At 43.4% G+C, this 24982-nt stretch overlaps 1 protein-coding gene and 1 long non-coding RNA gene across 11 annotated transcripts in view; one reads left to right on the top strand and one right to left on the bottom strand.

Moving 5' to 3' along the window:
* The window catches only part of KCNMB2 (potassium calcium-activated channel subfamily M regulatory beta subunit 2), a 244461-nt gene that overhangs the window by 43727 nt on the left and 175752 nt on the right, over nt 1-24982 (top strand). The window contains exons 1-2 of one of the 9 annotated variants that reach the window (XM_025196000.1): nt 21841-21943; nt 22175-22271. The exons of 3 other annotated variants lie outside the window; for them this stretch is intronic. The gene's annotated coding sequence lies outside the window, so the exon portion shown is untranslated. Of the gene's footprint in view, nt 1-21485; nt 21508-21816; nt 21944-21964; nt 22272-24982 lie in introns of those variants that run through there. 5 more of the 9 variants (XM_025196010.1, XM_025196002.1, XM_025196008.1 and 2 more) reach the window with 5 other exon arrangements.
* The window catches only part of LOC112549139, a 50600-nt gene continuing 33527 nt past the window's right edge, over nt 7910-24982 (bottom strand). Inside the window, exons 1-3 of one of the 2 annotated variants that reach the window (XR_003092475.1) lie at nt 23208-23288; nt 22327-22506; nt 7910-9599 (exon numbers count right to left, since the gene is read on the bottom strand). This is a non-coding gene — a long non-coding RNA (uncharacterized LOC112549139). Of the gene's footprint in view, nt 9600-22326; nt 22507-23207; nt 23289-24982 lie in introns of those variants that run through there. The other variant, XR_003092476.1, reaches the window with a different exon arrangement.

The following is a 24982-nucleotide window of genomic DNA, read 5'->3' as shown; positions in this document are numbered from 1 at the left end:
CCCGTCCATGTCATGCCTCTGGTAGGCTGGCTACGGCTGGGACCGTTTACCCTGGGGGGTGCGCAGGCAGGGTCTTGGGCCCTCCTGTGAGCCCTCCCATGCGAACTCCGCGCTAACTCACGCACCAGCAGAGAAGCGTGCCTGTTTGTGCAGCCGGTTCGCGCGGCTCCAGTCACGTGGCTCCCTGGGGGGCTGGGCGAAGTAGGGGCCTGGGTGGGGCTTGACCCGGCCCGGCTCCACTCAGCCGCCTCCTCCCACACACTAAGGGGTTAGCCCCCTCTCTCCACGGGCCCTGCTTAGCTCCGGCTGTGCTGATTTTAATCATTTCTTTTTTAATCATTTTAATCATTTTAATCATTTTAATTTTAATCATTTCTAATCTTTGTAAACCTTTTAACACAAAAAACCCAAACCTACTTAACCCACAGCGAGACAATTAATATTGAAAATAGATTTGGCAGTGGACTGGCGATACCTGTTGCCACACATTAGACTCCTAGAGAAGGGAAATAACTGGGAATTTCAAATAAGTTGGTGACAACTATATTAATGCTGAAATTACTTCAGTTTTCCTTAAATCCATTACATACTTTGACTAATATGAGAGTTCAATTATCATTGTGTTGCATACCGTTTCACTGATAGCTCTGCCAAACTGCCAATGCTTTCTTAAAATAAAGTAGAAAGGCTTTAGTTTCAGATTGTAGAGCAGGATAGATATTAGCTCATTCAGAAACGCATGAGCTTTCATAGGTGACAGCCCTTTTCATCAGGTGCTATGAATGGACATTGAAGTGGACTGTCATCTATGAAAAGCCATGCCTCTTTGAACCAGGCTTTAACTAATCTGCCGTACCTTCCGCCTGATTTCAGACTAACACAGTTCCATCTCCAAATTGTTACTGATTCAGCAGTAAAGGGGTTCAATGTCTTTAACAGGGATGGATGAGAAGAGAGAGAATCCTCTCCCATGCAGACCTCTTTGTCAGGGAAGCCTGGATGGAAGGACCAGCTGCTGTGGCTTGATAGGAAGCAGTGTTAAAAAGAGAGGGAGCAAACAGGTTCCAGCTATTTCCCTACCTATAAGGAGAAGGTGGTTAAGTAGATGTGACGGAAACAGGATTGGGGCTGTATATTTGCTTTGCATGAATGGGAGTCCTAGGGAGCTTTTTCCTGTACTCAACTGAGAGGAGACGTGCTCATTTTCACGTTCTAAAGGCTAGTTCCTTATTCCGAGGGTGGGAATGACCCTTCTCTGCTGAGTTTATTTTCTCCTGAAAGTGCCACATATGTCATTAATGCTGAGAGCTATACTGTGCCCATGTAGCTGAATGGACCTTTTAGGAAAGATAGTAATGCATTCATTTATATAGCACTTGACATCTTCAAAGCACTATGCAAATATTAACTAATTATCAAGAAACTAATTAATGATGGAAAGATGCTTGTCTTATTCATGAGTGAAGGTTTTGGGTGTATGTCATATATTCCTCAGAGGACATGTCTTCTGATGGGGGCAATATTTCTTGGACTCTTGCTAGACTGGCTTTGTGCATCCTCACTCGTCATTTTAGCTTGGGCTAATACTCTTTCTTCAGATGCATCCTAGTGTTCATGATGAGATTGGGTCCTTTTTTGCCCAAGGCTATGCATGCATAACTCCCAATGGGTCCTTTCCAGCTTTGCACCCTACAGATCCGTATTGAAGTCATGTATGAATAAATTTGCATGACTAATACACATGCCTGAATACATTTGTTATATGTGACAATTACAGTGACTTCACAAGGGACTGCTTAAAGATGAGAGGTTAAAAATACTGTATTGGAACTTGAAAATGGGTGCGAAGAAAATCAAACTAGAATACAGACTCATTTAATGCCCAGCAGGGAATGGATAAGGCGGTGGGGGGGGAGGGAGAGGAATCAGAGGGGATTAATGCTGCCAAAGGAGTTAAAGGGAATAAGAAAGGTACTTATTAGAAAAGTATCAGGGGAAAGGAAGTACGAGTACTAGAGAAAAATGAAGATGAAAAAAATGATGACAGGAATCTCTACTTAATAAAACAAAGAAAAAAATGTGAACAATTAGGGAAGGAGGGAAAATTCAATAAAGAGCACTTTTATTAAAGAGGTATTTGGGTTAATGAGTTTGTTTAAACTAGTTGGTTCAGATAGTCCTGGGACGTGAAGGCAACCAGCAACTTTTCCATACTACTTAAATTGATGTTGGATGACACATGGACAACTGTGAACTAACCAGACAATTGGAAATTAGCAAATATAAACCTAATATTTAAAAAAGGGCAGACAAATGATCTGGCCAGGTACTGCTCTAAGAAGGGCTGTGTCAGTCTTGTTCCTCTGAATAAAGTAGTGAAAATGGGCTGAGAAGAGTGCCCAAGTGGTAGTATGAAACAATGCATGGAGTATGCATGGGGAAGGATACTGCCTATCCTTGCTACAAGAAGGTGCTGCATGAGCTCTCTCACTTCTCTGCCTTCAGACTAGCTGCTGAAACACAGGAGCTCCAAGGGAGCTGTCTCGGTCACTTGCTTGATCACATATCACCATGAGCAGACATGTGAAGGGAGGATGAACACTAAAATTCTCTGCCCACAACCCTTTTGGGCAAGTCTGCTAGCTAAAAAATCCTTGTCTATAAGAAATACAGTTCTGCCTGGCACCTGCAAAGATGCATTGGTGGCAAAGAAGGAAGTATCCTTTTGTGCTCTATTGTAAGACTAACCCTAAGCATTGGTTTTTGGAAGTATTTGATCCCTATGTTCTCCTCAGAAGTCAACTGCACCTGTAGTTACCCAGCACTTCTGACAGTCAGTGTCATCTGGGTGTGTACAGACGTCTAAAGCAATTTAAAATAAGGCAACTTAACAAAGTTGCCTTAACTAAGTCACCTTAAGTTAAGCCCACATCAGAGTGTATACACATACAGCTCCTTGACATGGTGGCAGCCCTTCCCTGCAGTAGGGTCAACTTAACTAACGCAACTCAAGTTAATACACCTTAGAGGTGCATTAAGTCGACTCTGCTCTGCATATGCACATTTAAGTTGACTCTCCTCCACATATGTGTGTACGCTCCAACCATTAAGTCGACTGAAAAAAGTTAAGTCAACTTCACTGTCAGAAAGTTAGTACATGTGTATGCACCCATAGAGCCCAACAGAATCAGCAATAAGTAGTGTGGGTCTGCAAAGTATAAATCTTTCCAGACTAACTTAATTGCTTTCTTTGATAGAAGGAGAAAATTAGTGGATGAATGAGATGCCGCAGATGTAATATATTTGCATTTGAGTAGAGCATTTGATACTGTGCCTCACAAAATCCTTCTAGAAAAATTCATTTAAATTGGCTTGGATAAGAGCACTGCCTTGTTGATTTGAAAACAAGCTAAAAGGCTATAAAGAAAGCTAACACCGAGCAGCAAATCATCAAGGTTGAGAAGGGGAGTATGTGGGTGCACCAAGGGGTGCACATATGCTAGAATGCGTCTTATTTACCATCTTCATCTTGGATCTGAAAGAGAAGGAGAAAGCAGCACCTGTAATGAAGTACACAGATGATACCAAACTGGGAGGGGTTGCAAACACCGCAGAGGACAGAGAATACAAAGGACCTAGGGAAGAGGGGGGATACACGTTCAGAAAACTGCAACATTAGGTTGATCTTGGAATTAGAGTCAGTCAAATGTTTTGTTATTTTGTTGGTCAAAAATTGAAAATAGCTGAAATGCTATGTAAATATTAGTTACTAATGACTTGCTAAAGTCACCCAGGCAGCAAATTTGTCACAAGAGTACAATGGGATATGGCAGTGAACAGGCTATTGCAGTTTTGGGCTGCGTATGCAGAAGTGTCACATTTCAAGCCATCTCTATACTACTCTGCTGTTCCCACACCTGGAACACTCTGTTCAGTTCTGAGAAGCTCATTAGCAAGGAGATATTGAAAAATTGTAGGGAGTTCAGAGAAGAGCAACAAAAATTATCAAGGGGCTGGCTGGATTCATTTATAAGAAAAGATTAAAAGCGCTAAATCTGTACTATAAAAACTAAAACTTTGAAATGCTGTTGCTCAGCAAAGAAATGACTAAGGAGAGCTATAGCAGTCTTGGAAGGTATAAACACCAAAGACAGAGAAAATATATTTAGCATGCAAAAGTGTATAAGGAAGTGTAATCGGATGGATTTGAGGGAGAGAAAATGTAAACTTAAATGGCTGTGCTAGTGACAGCCTCCTGGATTGCAACATTTAAACACAGGCTGAACAAAAGGCTAGAAAATGTGTGATGTGGAACAATCCAGCAATTGCTAACAGATCCAATAGCTGAGCTCAGAGATTAACTATGGCTCCTTACTGTTTGCTTTGGGAAAAACACTGAGGGCTAACTCTGGGTTTGCCTGGCAACCTTAGAGCAGTTAATATGTATAAGGCTATTAGTCCCAGAAGCAGGTAGTAAAAGTATGCTTCCCTTAACATAGTAGTTCTCAACTTTTCTCAAAGGCTCCAGGCACTCATAGACTCAAAGTACCCCTCTGAAAATGCCAGCTCTTAGTTTACACTTGTTTCTTGACTACCGAAAAAGAATAGAGCAATTTTTCTGTTACAAAGAAAAACAGAAAGACCACGACAGGTCAGACCGTTTTAGATAGTATGCATTCCTATTTGAAATCTCTGGGTTTGTCTCATGAATCATGTGTAGATGTTTGCACACAACAGTGCTAATATTGCACGGCACCCCATATCCCTTTAATAAGGCCTCCTGGCACCCAGGTTGAGAATTAGTGCCCTAACATAATAGTTGTTTAGTGAGTCTGTGCTAATGAAGAATACTTGAGACTTGATTCTCTGGGGATGTGTCTACACAAGATGTTTACTGTGCAGGTGACTACAATTAACTATGCAGTAAACATCTCATGTCTACATGTGCGCAGCTATTAAGCTGGAGTAAACTAATTTACTCCATACAAGTAAATACAAGTACTTTCCTGCTGTGGAGTAAAAAACTCCGCAGCATCGCACGTATAGACATTGCCCAGACTGGCTTGGGGCACAGGGGTGCTTCCGTGCAGGGGCTGCCTGCCGGTTACCCCACACTGAAGCTCCCTCATGCCCCAGCCAGCCTCTTCGCTCTACATGGAGCTGGGGGGAACAGCCCCAGGCTGGCAGGATGGCACTCCTCCCCCCCCGACCTCCTCCAGCCAGGGTTGCTCCAACCTGGCTCCACATGCTGTACATGAATTAATTGCTCCCGGGCACACATTCAAATGGATCGCACTAATTCAAATGGTTCATGTACACTAATGTGTAGACATGCCCTGGGAAGTAGTTTCTGGTCCTGCAAATACTACAGGAGCAGACAAACCTGAAAGTTTGCCACTCCAGCTTGCCATTGCATTTTGAATTACACTCAGTTTTGACTCGTCTATTTAAACTCAGTTGTTATTTCTCTACTGAAACTTACTTTCAGATGCTTAAATATGTATTTTTCTACATGACAGGCTCAGGTTAAGCAGTCTTTTCACCTTCCCATCTTCCTCTTCTCTATTATAGGTAGAGTTTTCTCAGAAAGGATTGTGGGATTTGAATCTCTGTAATTTAAAAGCACCATCTAAGTGACATCCCTGGACTGCCAAACACTACAGGAAATAGGGGACTTGACAATACTATGCTAAGAGATATCCCCTTTGGTTTCCAGGTTACTTGGAGTTCCCCTGAAGCAATATGATATTTGGGTTTCCTCATTCATTTGCTTTTACTCCAGAATAATTGTAGTGTCCCTTTTGCATCTTTCATTTTGAAAAAGTCAGAAGAGTATTGTAGTCTGGATGAGATAGTTTGTAAAGTAGTTTGTCAGGTCTCTGATTCAAAAAATAGGCATCGGGCCTAACGTGCGCAGCTCAGTTCAGTGTCAGCGTGTTCATATTAGCCCAAGTTGTAGGCAACACCCTTCCTGAGCATTAAAACCCTGGGGTCTGGTTCTCTTCTCTCTTGTATAAGCATCAATTTGAGCAATTTGAATGAAGTCAATATTTTTAAAAGTATTTAAATATATAGATATATATCCAGGCACATGATGACCCTGGTAGAGATGGACCCATGTCACAAAAATACAGATCAAAATATAATTTCCTCAAGGACCAGGGATGTTTCATCCTGAGGTGAGAGGGTTCGGGCTATTCCTAATCTACACTGTTACCCACTTAACAAAGCTCTACAACCCTGATGAAAAGAAAAGGTGAAACACAAAGTCTTCAGACATACAGAGAATATAGTTGCAGTTTGACCTCCTCCAAACACTAGCACTAAATAAGACGAGCTTCTCCTGAATGCTGAAAGCCAAACCATGCTTGCATCCAGTGCAACATCTCTGGCACATCTACAGTGGGTGCACCTATATAAGGCATTTAATGCACAGTAGCCTAATAACACTGTGCAGTAGCATGCCAGGCAAAAATCATGCTAATACACTACTGTGCAGTACTATTAGGCACTAAGCATCACTAAAAAAAAGTGCACCGGCTACTGCACAGTAGCTGTAGTTACTGCACATTTAGTCAGTACTTCATTAATTTGCACATTAATGAACATGAAGTTGTTCTCACTGAGCCCTTGACATGGCTGGGGAGGAGTGCTCTTGAGCATACCCTACCTACCCACTCCTACTCACATGTACCACACCTGGAAAAGAAGCAGTGAAGCCCCTCTGTGGGCATCCTCTGTCTCCATCGTGCTTAAGATTGTCCATGAAGGAGGTCCTTGGAGTGATTTCACTGCTGCATTTCCAGATTTGGCATGTGTAACCTGAAGTGGCTTTATGAAGCATATTCAAGAACATCCCAGCCTCGACATGCAGGGTGACCAGATGCCATACGAGAGGGGAACTGAAGGCAGTATATGGGCCTTGTTCTCAGAAGGTTGCCACTGGCAGGAAAGCTTTTACATGCATAGTCCGTGATGGTCGTTGGATGAAAATTTTCCTGCCGTTGCACAAAATTAGTACTATAAAAGGAATAATGTTGTATCATTATGTAATGCATGCTTACAAAAGCAAGAATCCTTTTTTGATTCTGCCTTCAGACACTTTCATTATTTTTCCTTGGGAGTCATTTTGTCCCATCCTTCTCTTTTCAATAAAATTTCTGCCTCATTATGGTGCGTTTCAAAAACATTTCCCCTTCAACTGAGCTCAAAGGGGATATACCTACTAATAAGAACTGAATAATCTGTATTATTATGTATGCATCACCAACTATAATTGAATGTTATTACATTTTAATTGCATGTGTTTACAAACATTGCAACCACTGCAACAAATTAGGAATTTTAGTTGATTGTGTCATCAATTATTGAAAAGCTGATACAGTTTAGCATGAATTCTATTGATGTATTTGCATAACAATGAGTAACACCACACAAACCCATTACAGGATACACTTCTTATTTTCTGTTTGTTTTTAGCTGGGTAGTACAGTTTTGCATCCCATCAAAATCTAGCATCTTAAGAAGCACGATGTCCTGCAATGGGCAACAAGTTTCCAAGTCACCACAAGGTGGCGGTTTTTTAGAATGTGACATTTTTCTTAGTTGAGTCCTTGGCGGTCACTTTTATTTCAGTGATCAGCACCTATGTTATGCCCACAAAACAGTTGTGCCCTCTCCCAATATCCATTCACAAAGAAGTACACATAAGATGCATTCACAAGAAGTACTTACACATCTTTTTTGGGGTGTGCTTATGTGCGTACCTTTGACTCTGCGGTTATTTCAGTGACTGGTCTACTAGATAAGATGAGTAGATACCAAATCGGTTGGAGAATTGAGTTCTGAGGCATGGGATATTAAAGCATATGGTAGCATATTGCCTTGTTTTGATGCAAGGTCAGCTGAGTGATGGACGAATGGTAAATATAGCCATTGTCTACTTTGCCATTAGGTTTTATTACAGAAAGAAGAAAGTCTAGACAGAATAAAGCATCCACAAACTGCACACTCTTTTATGAGCCTAGCCATTCATTACAAAACTTTATCTGATACAATAACAGGTTTTTTCCCCAAATAAAATAGACGGACACTGCATTTAAGGCTCTATACCGCTTTCTCTTTGCATTTGTTTCTGTCGGCAGCTCCCTAAAGTAGCCTGGGTGGAAATATATTCACTTCACAATGTTGTCCAATATACAAATGCTAATGATGGGCTCCTCAGTCTATCTGTGCTTTGTGCCATTGTCTCACAAGCAGAATGATTTTACCACATGAAGAAGTCCCTTATGTTATAGAGACTTTCTTATTTACCGATGACCCCACACTAGGCATTTGGCCTCGTCAAATTTTATCTTTGTGGGATCTAAACCTAGAGCACTGCCTGAGTATCGCACTCCAAATCTGGTCACGGGGAGAAGAGAATCGCTCCTAAGCGGAAAAAAGAAGGGTTTTTGAGTCGCACAGAAATCATAGTGCAGGTAATGTGCTTTGCTTGGGCAGGTGGGACTGGTTGTAGCTGTGATAAAAAATAATGCATCACAGAGACAAACAGAGCCTCACAGAAGCTCTATGAAGTAAATCACTATTGTTATCCAGAACAGGTGGGGGAAACCAAGGCATTGAGAGGTTAAGCCAGGATTATGCACCAAGGCCATTGTAAAGACACACAACAGAATACACCTCTCCTGCCACCCGGGCCTATACTTTTAATAAGACCAAAAAGACCTCAAGGATTTATCATCAGTAAAGGAGGGGCACTTTTGATTGACTTGGATATAAAGTTATGGGAAGAATCTAGAGTCGGTTGATAGATTAATGGCTTTTAGGTTCTCTGATGGATTTAAAGAGATTCTCTGAGGGCTTAATTTGGAAAGTCTGGGTTCCTCCATGCCTGTTTGGTCTCATATATTGGATTTTTGATAACTGCCATATAAAGCTCCCCAGTGGGAGCGAGGATCTGTAGTTTTGTTGGGTGGAATTAAGCAATTCAGCCTGGTTCTATGTTTATAACAGGAAAGCTTTTGTTTTATGCTCGGAGGATTTGAGTAGGGATTTTATTCCTGTTATTAATTGTCATGGTTCGTTATGACTCATGGTAAACTTACTGCATTGTCTTGGGAATTTTTTAGGGGCCATGAAATGTTCAGAGACTTCATATATTTTGAAGTTGGAAGAGCTTGGGGTTAGAGCACCCTTACTCTATGGAGCAGCTAGAGCTGTTTGTCAGGCTATACATCAAGGGCACTGCTGATAATGCAGAGGTGATTTTGCTAGATTTTATGTTTGCTGTGATTTATGGCAGTTTGCAGTGGCTTGAAAACACTTCAGACTGAACCACCTTGATTTGCTGAAATCTTAACTGAAAAACATTTCTGTAATTGTCCTCTTCCCTAAACCCTTCTTGTGCCTACTGACTGATACCCCTACTGACCATGTCTAAATAAGGCACAGACCCTGCAGTTGGGCGACACCTTTACACCTGCAAGCCGTCCCGCTGAGCTCAGTGCGGCTCCATTTATATTCAGGAACCCGCTTGGGCTCACCTCCTTCTAGGACTGGGGCTTTTAATTCTGAAGTGTTGCTGAAGAGACATTTTTCTGTAAAACAAATGGCAAAGGAACATCACTTCACTGTTGTTATGTCTCTTTTCCCATATATCTTCCCCCCCAGGAGCTACTTACATTCAAAGAGATAAAGGGGAAGGGGCTGTACCTAAAGCTGTTCAACGAGCTTTAGATAAAGTGCCCCCACCATCATTTTGAAGCACAGGGGCGCCGATACACAAGACACTCTGGGCACTTTAACTGGAGCAGCTCTTGGAGCTGCTCTAATTAAAGTGCCCCCCCCCCCAACCTCTCGGAGCACATGTATAAACGCCCTTTGGGACTTGTAGTTCATTTAGAGCAGAAGGATTTGAGGTCGAGAACCAAGGGTTTATGGGTAAGTGCACAGAACTTCGTATGTCATGTTATAAGTCACCTCCCCTTCTCCAGTTGCTGGGCAAGAGGCCTGGGAAATGGATAGGGATGAGTTTGAGAGGGTGTGTTTGCGGGGGGGGGAGTGGTAAGGACCCTCAAGGAAGGCTAAGTTGTTAATTTGGTGAAAGGTCACTTGATAGCTCCAAAAACATGAGTCCCCACAACCTGGACTAAAGATTTGAGGGCTTCTATTCCATTGGGTTGTTGTTTCTCCTGGAAGCAGAAGAGTTACTCTACCTGACCAGCCAGTGGCAGATTGCAGGCTAGTAGGGAGACAGAGGCATGGCCGCACCTAGAAAGAGAGGTGAGAGCCCTCCCCCATCAAAGTGCCATGACTGGTTTTTTTTCCTCCTATTTTGGTGAATAAGAATATTTAACTAAAGAGAATAGCCTACGCCTGGAAATAATGGCCAGTCTCTGATCTCAGCCAGCCTGTGCAGCACCACTGGGGTTAACCAACCTCAGTAGGTGGTCCACATTATTAGATTGTTTTACACCGCATAACCTTGATCACAATTCATTGAATAGAGCTGCCATAATAAGGAGGGAGTCTAGCCCAGTAGTTATACCACAGAACTAAATCTGGCTCTGCTATTGCTTAGCCTGCCTTTGTCAAGTTTCTTAGGTAAAAATTGTGTCTGCAATCTTGGGTATATGTCTACAATCTTGGGCCTCACTGCCTTTTATATACTTCAGGAGCAGGGGAGGAAAGGAAGGGAAATCTCATGTACAATTCTAAATAAAGTCACAAAGGAGATGCAAATGCTTAGCCCTCTGCAAATCAATCTCGGGGATTTCAGGTTGGTAGTTTGAATACTGAGGTCTCCAGCTACAGAGGCCCTTTTTGAAAACATGGTGCTGAACTACCTTGCATTTCTTTTCGCTCCTCTCCATTATGTGTCCTAATGCTTGCCGCCTTTACTGAGCTATTGTGAGCCTGTATTCACGAATTAATGCTTCTAAGGTCCTTTTATATCCTAGGATGAAAAATGCTAGACAGGTGCAAAGCATTACCATTGCCCTTCAAAATGCAATCCTTTGGGCCCTGACATTTGTGGGATTCAGTTTCAGGTGCTGAGTCCTTGGAACTGTGGCTCCCTGGAGCACGGATACTTTGCACCGGTCTTGGAGAATGCAATGTCTGTCTTTGTAAAGAGTGGGGACAACTCTGCTGGGCTCTAGTAGGACCTGAATCTAATATCTACCAAAAAGACAGTTGGTCCATTCGGGGTCAGACAAGGTCAGGTTTAGTAGAAAGGTAAAGCAAAAAACCAAAACTGGGTGTGTGTTTATCTGGGGATGTTAACTCGTGAGTTAACACAACTTATATAAAATTTAAGGCTGTAAGAACTTACATTCATCTTATGAGGAAAGGAGAGCTTCAAACCACTGCTAACAATGACGCTGAGCAGAGGTCAAATCCTTTGCCAAATTTCTTGTGCTAAATCAAAGCCCTTTTTAATTAAATAAGCCTATAAAAGTCCTACATCCAACAAACTACTATTTTTATACTCGTGCTATTGAAAAATGGCCAGGCACATTCTAATCTGTTTCAGTTGGCAAAAAAAATACCAACCAAAAAAAAACCCCTTGCTCTTGGCCTGAGATCTTGTCTGCCAAGTTTCAGAGCCAAAGGCAAATTTATGCCTGAAGGCTTAATACACACAAAGCCCTGAATTTAAAAAAAAAGGGGAGGAGGGTTGACCTGGGCCCAATGACTGGCAAAGCTGGAAAATGCCTCAGATTTGGAGGCAGGAGAGAAAGAAGAGAATTTGGCAAGGCGCCACCAGAGCAGTGAAGCAGTAAGGAATGAATAAAGAGGTGGAAGTCGACTAGATAGGCCACTTTAAAGGCAGGAAGAATGCAAAAGCGTGCAGATGGCAAACAGTGGTAGATAGGATAAGATAGAGACTGATAGTCGTTGGCAGTGGCAGCAGCTGTCTCTCAATACGAGGATGACAGTCTTCTAGTATATGGGGAAGCCATCAATGAGTTGGAACAACACATTGCTCCTCAGGGACTGTTTTGTGTAACCGTGCAGATCTTGTCCCACACAGGGAAGAACAGGGGAACGATCTATATTAACAAACAACCCCCTAACATGGTATGGTACAAGCAGAACAACATGAAACAATGCAATTTGGGCATCACCGTCTGCTGACAGAGTGCAGAAAATGCATACAGATACTCAAGGCAGGCAAGGTTCTTTGAGTAGGACCAGCAGAGACTCCCTATGCCTGAAGAAGGGTGACTACACCCAAAAACTTGCCTAGAACTTTTTTTCTAACTACTCAGTTGGTCTAATAAAAGATATCACATCTACTCAAAGAACGTTGCCTGCCTGTGTCCTTAGACCAACATGGCTACAACCCAAAACCCAACTACAGATACTCAACGCACAGACTAGAAGGCAGTGCATCCAGTGGATTCTCTTGGAGGTTTGAGTCCAGGCCACTCAAACTTCATTGGGACCCCACATCTGTGCATCTTCCCCCACAACCACCTCAGTTCCCAACAAGCACTGAAAATCCTAATTCCTCCAACTCATTGCTGACATGGTATATGGCAAGGAAAGAGGAACATTCAGTTGGCTCCCAGCTCTTCAGATGTCCTTAGCTCATATTCACCGGCATTTCATGAACCTGGGCCGAGGTACAAGGAACTCGTGGAATTTCAGACCCAAGGTTTATATCTAGCAGTTCCAAGTGCTTGATGGGACTCTTTCCTACTAGTCAGGGTAGTTTGCTGTACTAGTCAGAAATAGCTGGTTTGGTGGTTAGGTTAATGCCCAGGAACAAAAGGGGAGGGCCTCTCAAATACCAGAAATACCAGAAGATTAACAGAGTATGGCGGATAAAACAAAAACAGTGTCCTTTATGGAAGAATATTTGGCATACTTCCAGATCTTAGTAAATACAAAACCCCATCAGCCTGAAGAAGTATTAGGAGTTTATGATGCAGAAATAACTGGCTAGTGTGTGACGCATTTCCAGCTTATGGTAAGCTATTTATTAGGAGAGAATGTTTCAGACATCATGTGGCTGGATTCGACCTCCTTACAGCAAGCCAAATGCCACGAACATGAGACAAGAAGCAGGATAGTCTCGTACATGAAAGCAATCAGTAAGCATTATGAGTAATTACCTCTCAGCCATTTGCTACTCAAATGGGGTGATGGAAAAAATACCTGCTGGAATAGCTGACTTTGGGGCACAAACATCCCCTGCTGGTGTCATCTCTGCGGTCTTCATCTAGTTCCAAGGTGTCTCCCAAATTAATGCAATCCTTTTATGATTTGACCTTTTGACTTGAAATCGGCTCTCAGAGTTAAAGTGAGTGACTTGAAAAGGCAAGAGAGGGTGAAACGTTTTCACCGGTGTTAACAGAAGGAGAAGGAGGCTGTGTTCTCTGACAAACAAGGCTGGCAGCCTTGGTTTGGCGTGGCAGCATTTTACCCAGTATGAGACAGGTGTTCCTCACAGTCAAGGATGCACGGTGGGTGCACAAGTGACTGCCAGCAAACCTTCGTGACGGCAAGCAACAAGTGATGGCAAGCAACCTTCATTTCTACATATCCTGTAAACCAGACTACTGCTGGTGTCATTCTTTTTGCTTTACACACTTCTGCAGCTTGTTGACTTATCACTGTTGTTCAACATGCACCATGCCTTCATTTGCCTTGGCCTTGATAACCATCTGTAGTGAAAGGCTCAAGTGGTCTGCTGCTATGTTTCTTTGTGCCAGGTGCCACTTAAAAATGTCCATAAACTACTTACTCTTGCCAAGCTCTGGCTCACTGTACTGCAACGGCATGGCCATTCACATATCAGCCAGCCCCGTACAGCTGAGCCCTCACAATAAATGCCTCACTACTCAAGCAATCCATCCACTACAAAACTTCAGCATTCATCACTATCATACTAGTTAATACAGAGCAAGACAGGCAAGAATCTTTGGCGCAGTCTTTCTAGCTATTGGAGGTATATATCAAACAAGGCTCACATTCTTCTAGCAGTGTCGTATTATGGATCTGTAGACCTTCAACTTACATGGAGTTTGATATCCACTGACTCCTTATTCATTTAATGAGCCTGTCAAAGACCATACTAACTTTCCGGATATGAGAGCTCATCTTTGCATGGGTACAAGCAGAGTCAGGATACTCCCAAGATGGTAGAGTTCATTAATACCGAGCTGTCCCTTTCTGCCTATGGTTACAGAAGACTCAGCATAGCTTTTTTCAGGAGATGGCCCGTTTTCTTCAAGTTTGGTTGTTTTTTGAGACATTAAACTCTGCTTGAAGTTCAGATTTTTTTTTTTGAGAGGTTTGCTAGTGGCACAGGAACTTATTCCAGCACCTGCTTGGAGAGCACTCCTCACCCAGTCAGAAACAACTCGTAGACCAGTTGTGAAGAAGGCTGATCCAAGAATGCATCCCTGCTTAACTCTGTTTGTAAGGAGAGGATCGTTCAAATGGGTGGTGACAGTCGGTTCTGATCCTGCCAATGAAGGCCAAATAGCCATCTTGGTTTTGTTCTCAGTTCTTTTCCAGGATTTGCAGGCAACGAAAACCATATCTGTTTTTCTGGGGGAAGCCCTGAAGGCACGCTAACTCAAGAATTTTCCTGTCCACTGTGCACAATAGCAGTTGAGTCCAAGCCGAAATCTTGCCAGTCCCAGCCAGGAGAGGCATCCCCCAATAATTATTACAAAACTATTAATATATTATAAATACATTTTTGCTGTTGCTGATTCTAGGCATGGTTGTATTTTAAGACCCTGAAAACAAGGATGCAATTCTATAAGGGCAAGGATCTCAAAGCTGTTCCAGACACTTATTAATTTCCCCATAATCTTCTGAACTATAAATACACTTATTTTTAATGGACATATCGGGGCATAGTGAAGTTAGATGGCTTGTCCATGCAGAAATACTAATGATTTGCACCAGAGGTACTAATGGATTCAGTGAAAAACAACCAAGAACCTTGATTCCTGGGTCCTTATTTTAACCATGAGCAACACTCCCCTCCCCAAAGTTAAAACATGAAGGAAAATCTCATTCTGCATTCACATATATAGCACAGTGATGAAAGAGGACAAAGCATAACTAAGCTGTGGGGCTGCCGCCGTATAGCTTTTGTTCACAAAATCATCAGTCAGTTATATTGTGGCACAGTGGTAACCCTTCTTAATCAGAGCGTAAAGATGTCTCTGTAAATGGATGACATACCAGATTATTTCAAAACAGCAAGCACACTTACTCCTTGCAAGGCTGGAACTTCCAAAAAAACCCCATTTTATTCAGGTTGGCTTGGAAAAACAACCATAGTCTCTATTTCTAAAATGTCCTGGCATATATCAAGACAATGCAGTTGTACAAGGCAAAAAAAGCTAGTCAAAGTGAATAATAGCCCAAGTTCCTTAAGTACTGACTCTCCCATCTTCTAGGTCCCTTTCATTCTGCTATTTACTATTTTTGGTCAAAGTGAAGTTTCATGCACTTATTTGGCACAGGCTTTTAGATTCCTCGGACAAAGCAAATAAGCAGCTTTATCTGGGGTCCTGGGAACCAGGGAAGCTGTAGTCATGCTTCTCACACAGCTGGGAGCCTGTCCAGCAGCCAGAGTGTGGCTCCAGCCAGCCAGGCTCAGGTTTTGGACGGTGCACACTGCTCTCATTTCGCCACCCCGCTTTTTTTCTGTGCAGGTATTTTTTGTGCAGGATCTCCAGGGGTCAAAAATAAAACCCCGCGTTGCAAGGTAGCAGCGTGGGAAACGTCTGAATGTGTGGTATGTGGCGCTGCATGGCCATGCTCATCTGGACATGGCCTTTGGTTCCAGCAGGCAGGATCTGTTGCAAACTAAATTGGAGAGGCTCGTGTTCAAATAAGGACAGGTCCTCACTGAGTGGCACCTTTCATACTGCAGTTGTTCCCACCAAAAGTCAAGAGGTAGTGCAGCAGGATCGCCCAATAACGTGGCATTTCAACCCAGCTATTTGCTGGGATTTCTTGCATGACATAATCCAAAAGGGCCCTTTATGCCCGTGGAATCGGGAAGTTCCTTTGCTTCACTTCAAGAAAATGATGCTTCATTGTTGTAACGCACTGACCTCTGCCACCAACATGCATCTCTGTGGGCTTTGTTACACATTAATTTTAGGCAGCTCCTGGAGCTCTTCATCCCTGGATTGTCCGCACATTAATGCCTGAAACTACTTGGCAATACAGTTTAGGTGACTTAAAGTTACACGACTCCAGAGCAGGCTTTTTTGATCCATGTTACCTAGCTTGTGTTCCACTAATGTGTGGCCACTCCCCACAGAAAAGCCACCTAGGATGCAGGCCTCCAGCATCCCAGGATGCAATGTCCCTTCCCCCCCACCCCCCCACCCCCATTCTGTGTGGACAAACTTTCCACCCCCTGAAATCTACTGCCCCTGGGGAAGGGGGGGTTGGTACCAAGCCAACTCCCTCTCCTGCCCCCAAGGATGTGACCTTCCCTCCCCCAGGGGTGGACCCCCATGCCTCTAGAGCACATGCCAGCTAGCCAGGGCACAAGACATGAACAGGTCTGGCAGTGGGGTCTAGGGAGGAGGGAACTGGTAGGGGGCTGGATCAGGTCCCCATGAGCTGGGGCTTTCTTCTCAGGGCAGGGGCAGTAGCTCCCTCAAAAGTGCTTTCCCTCACCTCCCCCCCAGCTCCTAGCCACCCCAGGGAGCATGACCAGCACCCCCCACCCTCCAATCCCCACTTATTAAAACATGAGACTTTCTTTCATCTACTTCCTCTATTTCTTTTTCCATTCTTTTCTTTTTACCTCTTTAATTGTATCCTTCAGTGGCTGACAGCCTTCATTCACCACCCGTCCCCCATCCCCATTTCATTACTTACCCCTATCTCATTAACGCTCCGCCTCCCAGCTTCATGTTCCTGCCCCCCACCCCATCTCTCACACACCCCACCCCCCACCTACAGCAAGGAGAGAAGTCTGTCCTGGCTCACCAGCTCTCTAGTGCAAACTCACAGCTACAGCCCCCACTCACCAGCCCGCTAGTGGCAAGGCACAGCTGTGCAGGTGGGGGACCGTTGGAGAAGTTTTTTAGCCTGAAGGTGTGACTGCTGCAAACTCAAGCTAGCATGAACACCAATTAACATTTATAAGACTCAAAATTCAACATGTGACAAGGCCCTGAGAAGAGCAATGGCAAGGGCTTTAGTCTGCAGCAAAAGTATACCCAGGACTGCAGCTGCTCTGGAACATCGGTGTCTCTCTAATTAATACCCAGGTTTGTTCACTGCTGTCTCATCAGCAAAGGCCAGGGAAACACTGTTTGGCTGGTGGTAAAGTACTGTCATGTAACTAAAGACAAGAGACTGGGAAGCAAGGAGGAAAAATGGGCTGCTACTGCTGAGGTTGAGCTCATTCCCAGCTGCTTCTGTGTGTTCCCTCCATGCCTGGCGCTACTGTTTTCCTAGGCACCCGCTTCAGATCAATCATATTTTATGGGACTTGGAGAAAAGAGCTTGTTGTTCACAGGTTATCAATCCCTCAATGGAAAAGAAGCCAGGCCTTTTTTATTCCTACAGTGCAGGGCACAATACAACAGCTTTTCTGCTGTGCCTGCCAAGGTGAATGCTGTTGGCTGGACTGCCAGACTGAAAAAGCTGATTCTTTCATCCTGAGGTCACAAAGTTGCTGACACTTACTAACATGCTCACCAGGGATATTCATACACAGACGTATAGAGCTGGGCCGGATTTGATGTTTTCTGTAGTCCTGTGTGACTTCCGCGCTGAGATCTCCTCAGCCACAAGGGGGAAATTTTACAAAACCCCTGTTAATCCTGAAGGTTGCATTAAGGGAACACAAACACAAGACTGGGAGGGAGGTCCTGGGCCATCCAGTGCCAGTGCCCTGCTCTCACAAGTCACCATATCCTACGCACTTCCATTTAAAAAATGATAAAGCTCCATCTCTTTCATTTACCCACACCACTCCTCCCGAAATACTTTGCCAAAACCTCATTCCTCTGATGCATAGGACCTTCCTTCTATTCCCAGCCAAATCTTATTCACATCCAGTTCATACTCAGTTTGTTTTGTGCCAGTGTTGTTCTTTAGCTTAAAATAGCTCTTTACCCTCCCTGGTATTTGTATACCAGATGTATTTATAGGCAGCAATCAGATAGATCTCCGCGCAGCCTTTCTTTTCCTAGGCTAAGGAAGCTGCACTCCTTTTGTAGCAGTGTGCAAGGCATAGATGGCCCCCGTTTCTCTCCTACTCCCTATCTGTGCCACCGTGTAGGGTTTGGGGGTGTTCTGGAGGATGCATTATGGACACTAGTAAACTTCTCCCTGTCCAACACAATCTGTTGCCATCTTCACCTCAAGCATTCAGGTATCTACCTCTCATTTCTTGTACTACTCACCATCCACCCACCGGTCTGCCTGCCTTAGCTCTCCCTTGTTAGGCCCTTTGCATAAAGAGAAACAGCTATAAACTCAGACCGCTATTTCTCCTGTAGACTGAGAAGAGCGAGAACTTGTCTTTAAAGGGGAGGCAAAGTAGTCTAGTACACTGGGCACTGGCTGGAGAAGTCTCTTCCCAGCTTCGCCACTGCCTAGCGGTGTAACCTTATGCAAATCATTTCACTTCTCTGTACTTCTGTTACCCTTCCTTATGTCTGTCTGGGCTTTTTCAATTGTCCATTCCTCAGAGCAGGTTCTGTCTCTTCGTACGCATTTGTACTATGGCTAACACAATGAGGTTCTAATGTGGTCGAGGCCTCCAAGTGCTAGCGCAATAAAAATAATGATTTCTGTTTGTACATATTAAGACACATGCATGACTACCATAGAAATGGGTCTATTTAATAGTAATTAAATAGATCTCCAAACTGTATCTTACAGGCTTTTACTATGGCATTTTACTACTGTTTATAATCCACACCATGTTTAAAATTGATGAAATTATGGAAATTAAGAAAAACAAGGAAACTACTTCTCCCCTGCTTTGGGATTCTCTCTAACAACATTGCATGGGCAATTAATCTCCTACTGCTCTTGTACAAAGCAAATGAATAATCAGCAACAACTTGAATTAGAAAAGAAAGCAAGGAAATAGAGAAATGATTATTACAAAAAACATACTCTAAAAGAACACACTTCTGGCTGAAAGTAAAGCTGAACTTGAAACAAAGCTGCCATACCCCCAATTCATTTTCTGTTCTCATAGAAGGTTGTTATGAACCTAGCAGCCAAATGGATAGCAAATCTGATTAAGCAGAAAAAGGCTCTTGTCAGAATTAATCCAATTTAGAAATCAGATGGCAATGACGGATCAAGTTCTCCTCCCATCACCCCACTGAATCCAGGAGAGCCACGTGACTTTTAAAAAACTTTTTTTATTTACATTTAAGACTTGTCATTTAAAGGGGTGATACTAATGCTTTGTTTTAGCTTTCCATCCTACTCAAAACATAACCTGAAGTTAAATACCAAATAGCCAAAAGAAGTGGAAAGCAGTAACACATTTAAGGAGTCTGGATTTTAGCTGTGAACAAAACCTGTGCATTTCTAAACCGTGCCACTTACAGACAACTGTATAACTAGACCGATTCCACCTTGGGCTTTTTGAATGTCTGTGCCTAGCCGTACAGTTCAGAGGGATCTCAGGAAAGTGTAACAATACAGTCCTGAATATCTCTTGATATTTTACTAAAGATGTAGGTGTAGAATCATGAGCTACCTCTTTAATTCATTCGAGATGGCCAGCCTTCAAAACTCATAACACCTGGGAAGAAATTTGCCCCATTGCTTCCCAAATGTTTCCATCTATTCCCTGCGAGTCCAAATGGTTCTATTTGTTACAATGCCATGAATTAATTTAACTACAATTTATAAGCATTTTGGGTCAAAGCGGGCCTCTTTGTTTTGTGTTTGTGCAGCACCTAAACCAACGGAGTCCTGGTCCACGACTAGAGCTCCTAGGCACTACCATAAGAAACTGTGCTAATTAAAAGCGCCCGGCACTGCATCGGATGCAGCTGTATAAGTGGCGCCGTGCCAAAGCGTGCTGAGAAAATGGCAATGGTGCACTTTGAACTAAAGCACACTGAATGTGTTTTAGTTCAAAGCACGCTGCCCACCATTTTCTCAGCGCTGACGCACGCTGCACCATGTATACATGTGTAATTGACGCAGCGCCGGGCGCGTCAATTACGTGCACCAGCAGACTCGATTAATCGAGTCCAGATCCAACACCCTGGATTTGCCAGACCAGACTCACCGCATGTGTGTAAGTGCCCATAAATAATATTTAAAGCACAATACATCTGTGGACCAAGTAGCAATCAGGCTTTTGGATACACAGCTGGGTTGCCTCACTTAATAACTGATACTTTTCCCTTGGACTATCCATGCAATCAAATGGTTTGTTGGGCCTGTTAACTAAGAAGGCTGAGGTGTGGCATAGCAGGCCAGGATTGGAAAGCTGACTGAAAAGAGCAAGTCTTGAAAAGGCATGAGCTTCCACTTCCTGAGCTGCTAGAAAGTCACTCTCCCATTCTCTTTATTAGTGGAAGATTATGATGACTTCTGGTACCCCAGCTTTACTAAGAGGGAGAAGAAGGAATCATAATTAGCGTCTTCCACAAAAACTCTCACAGGACTGATTCGGCGAACAAGTTCTGCCTGGTTCTTCCATGTGAATTTTCCCCCTGGGGGCTATCTCAGAGCTAAGGCCAGCAGCAACTTCCAATTGCCATGGCATCTCCAGCGTGATTGCACAGCTTTGGCTGCAGCCAGTTTTTTCTGTGCTGTCCTCCTCCTCCCCCACCAGTAATAGCCCCTGTGCACCCCACCCTAGTTATTCCCCTGCTCAGAGTCCCCAAGACTGAGCTCCCTGCTGGAGTTTCTGGGCAGACCCCCCCATACTGGTTGTGAGGCACTTTCCACTCCTCTTCCCACTCCGTCTTCTGGGCAGCCACTTCTGTTCCACGGAGCTGCATCACCTGGACACTCCTGACTTGGATCATGCCTGGGATATTTTGCCCAGGGTCTTGAAAAGCCAGGACCGGTGGAACAAAGGCATCTGTCTCCCTTCTATCCTACTCCATACCAATGAAGACCATCCCATCACAAATCTTTTACTTTACATCTCCAGTTGGTTCCTCTGGTTTGAGCGCTGCCTGAGTATTTGTTCTGTGTGCCACTACTAAAAAGGCACAGAAGTGGAAAAGGCAAAGCACCTTTCTGAAAAGAAGTATGTTTAACTACCCAGGAGAGATTTTGTGAGCACTATCTGTGTGTGCATAAATCTAACACTGCCTATTTCAGTGTTAACAGCAACCAAAAAAAAGCCCAGCTGCAGGATTTAAGTCATGGACTGTGATGATTGGCAGGGAGTGACTGGTCATACATATCACTTTAGTAAAACATTGTGTAGAGATGCAATATGTCCTTAGAAAATCAACTGCTTCTCTCTGAATTGGCTCCAGTCCCTGATTCTTCATCTTACACCAGGTACAACAGGGCCAAGGTCTGTGCAGCTTTGCCAGTGGAGTAATTCCACTGATGTCGGTGAAATTATTCCAGATTGATGTTGCTGTAATAGAGAGCAGAGTTTGAGCTCTGCTGTCTTTATCCATTTGAGGGATGCAATCTGGATTTCCCCTACCTTGAGAGTCTATCTTGACAAATATGCTTGAGAGTCTCATTACTAACCTCATCTAAGAAAATTAACCTTTTGGCTCCACCCTGGGTTTTTCCTGAAAGAGGAAAAAAGGATGGTAGCTACAGGTTGTGTATTCATTTCAGAAAAAGCCACGGCAAACACTCTCTGCTATTCATCTTTTTTGCAACAAGCAGCCAAACCGGTACACACTAGGGGCCGAATTCTGCCACCGGCTGGGAGACATGCTGGCTCTTTTCGAACCAGCTGACTAATCTCTACATGCAGGTATTTGTAAAAACTGCAGTTGGTGTGTCAAGCATGCACATGGCGATTATCCAGGAAATTAAGCCTTAAACACAGCTCTGATGTTAGAGGGAAGGTTTTAGTGCATTGTCACTTTAAGTGTAAGTTCAGTGATGGGATGCTGCTTGCCTGTCGGAGAGTATTGGCGGCACAGAGCAGCAGCAGTGAAAAAGGCAAGTGTTTGAGTCTGTTTGATTCTGTATTCTGCCCTAGATGTTTTTAACAGTGCAGCCCAGCAGTCTCAAGAAGACAAACTTCAACAGCAAACTTATACACAGCCCTAGGCTGTCTTTCCCGCCGTATGTTAAAGGTGAGCAAGTTTTCCTTAATAAGCTAGTTAAATTGTGGACTAAATTAGCTCCTACCTGGGAAAGGGCCAGCTGGCAACCTGGAAAATCAAGGACCCTCTGTGTGCCTCTTCAGAGAGAGCTCCATGCACCCGGTCTAGGGCAGCAGTCACTTAATTCCCTTCCCTCTCCAAACAGCAGTCCCCTTCTACATTGATTGTGTCTTGTGAGTGATGTCGTGGCATCTACGATGCACAGCTGCAGTGAGACAGGAGAGGATACAACTTGATGTGATTTGATACCCGGTAGCACCTTCCTGCGCTGACAGATCCCCGAGCACTTCACAGATGGAGACTTTGTCAGCTACTTTAATGCAGGCCAGCAATTAAACCTGATTACAGTATAGCTTTGTATTTGGCCAAGAGGGACAGAGAGCTTGTATTTGTCTGAATCACTACTGCTAATATTAGTGAGACAGACGAATGCCAGTGATTCTATTACAGCTATTTACTTCCGTGGTCTGCAGAGAGAGGGATATGTCTAGGGAGCCTAGCAATAGCTGTGATGAGTCGCATTTTCTTTGCTGAGGGATTACTTTGCACGCACTAGTGTTAGTGGGGGAGAGTTGTTTAAGCACACTGGGCCATTAAGGGTTAATGAGCTATTTGACTGTGCTGCCTGTCAAGGAGGGTGAAGGGGGAGGCAGTGGGCAGCAGTGGAAGGATGGGAAACAAGCATTTTAGTCCTCTGTGCAAAAATAATAATGGCAACGCTGTCTGGGAAAAAAATAAGTAAATAGACGTGCTGTGCGAGATAAATGGTACCCTGGGGATATTTGTTCCTGCACTATCAGATCCGTCATGCATCTCCTAGAGGGTATAGCATTGGGGGTTTTTTACTAGCTTACTATACCAAGAGCTATATAGAACATAAACAAGAAAACTAAGTCAAGAAAATACCTCTTTCTTTTGGTGTCCAGTGACTGGGAGAGGGTGGGCGAGAGGAGTGACTCAAGGCTTTGAAATGGAGTGTCTGTATCTGGAGGCATAGATGCATGTATTTATATCATAGAGCATAGACAGCTGTGTACCTGAGACCAGAATCCCTTCCACGGAGCCTGGTCCTAGAAACACTACCTAATCTCCCTGATGTCAGGGGGATGACTTGTTGTGTGAAGGATTATTTGCAGTGATAATGGTTTTGCAGGATTGAATTCTTGGATTGTTTTATTTATTCAACATTAAAAGATTTTTAAGGACTGATGCACCATCCTGAAAACCTTCACAATGGGGAGACAATTATCTGTGAACTACGGGACTGTGTTCATGAGCAACGATTTCCAGGGGTCAGGCCTTTAATTCAGATGTCCTCCTTAAATTGTAGATGTACTTTTTAAATGCTGTGTATATCTTTAAGTCCAGAAATCAGTTTAGCATGGACATTAAGACAAAGAAACAATTATAAACAGCTCAGAACAAAGGGAAGTTTAGATTGTACAGACAAATCCACTGATATATTTTACTTTTTTTTCCCCTCCTTTCCATATTAGAAATAAAATACTTTTCAATAACTTGCCCTCTTAAGTGGAAAAATAAGCATCTTTGGCAACAAAGATGAAGATACAGAATTAAAATGATTAGAAATAAATAACAACAAACAAGATAATGCAATGTAAAACCTAGCTAATTACTTAGATATGTACTTTCATAGTTCATTTCACTGCATCATCTGCAGTGAATTTTATATTGTCATGCATATCAAGTTTGGAAATGTAGTAGTGAAAATGGAAGCAAAAATGTGTTTTGTCAACAGGAACTGTATGTGTGCGCCCCGGGGCAGCATATCTAGTCTGGACTAAGGGCAGTGCTTTATCATGCTGCCTTCTGTGACAATTTCTTTTTGAGAATATTTGCCAATGTTGAGTTGCACGTCGACTGTTTCCAAACACCTAATTACTTTTTGCTTAAGTCTTTTTACTCATAACCACTTTCCAGGCACTCTCTCACACTGTGTGGTAAAGGAGGGGCTGGCATTTTGTACCTGGACTCTTGGAACAAGTTTTTAATCAATTAACATCTGAGAGTTTTGTATTTGGATATAGGTGCTTCTCAAAATTTAGTAGGATTAGAGTGTTGTTGTAACCAGGATGGTCCAGGAAATGTACAAAAAGCAAGGTTTACTTGTGATATCTTTTATTGGACCAACTGTATAGTTGGGAGAGCTGTTGGACAAGCTCAGAACTGGCTAAGTTCCAAGGTCACTTGAGCCATAGAGACCTCTAACTTCCTCATTACCTATGAGGAAGCTATGAGTAACACATTGTCATCAGTGAATGAGACAGAAAACTGGCTTAATTCTAAAAACAAAATGAAACAGAAGAGTTAAGATAGTGTTGGATGGTGGTAGGGAAACAGTATCGGTATGTCAAACTGAGCTATGCCAACATAGTCTACACTTGGTGGTTCAGCTCTTTTTCCACTTCAAGAGCCCTCTGCTGCAGTCTTTAATCATAATTCCTGTGACTTCAATAGGAATTTTGCCTGAGTGATTTATATGTATAAATATAGAACCGTTGCTCTGGTCCTAAAGACACGTCAGTGTTCAGTACAAGTGCAGAGCCCCCCTCTCTGGTGTAAAAGTGGTACAGAAGGCTATATGCCTGGTTACTACAGCTCCACTTCATCCCATTCCTCCCCCCTACACAATGTTACCACCAGGGGAATCTTCCTAGAGG

Source organism: Alligator sinensis, unplaced genomic scaffold, assembly GCF_000455745.1.
Source record: "Alligator sinensis unplaced genomic scaffold, ASM45574v1 scaffold301_2, whole genome shotgun sequence".
NCBI classification, from domain to species: Eukaryota; Metazoa; Chordata; order Crocodylia; family Alligatoridae; genus Alligator; species Alligator sinensis.
Note: the sequence above shows the minus strand (reverse complement) of the source record. Positions and strands in the feature narration are given on the sequence as shown.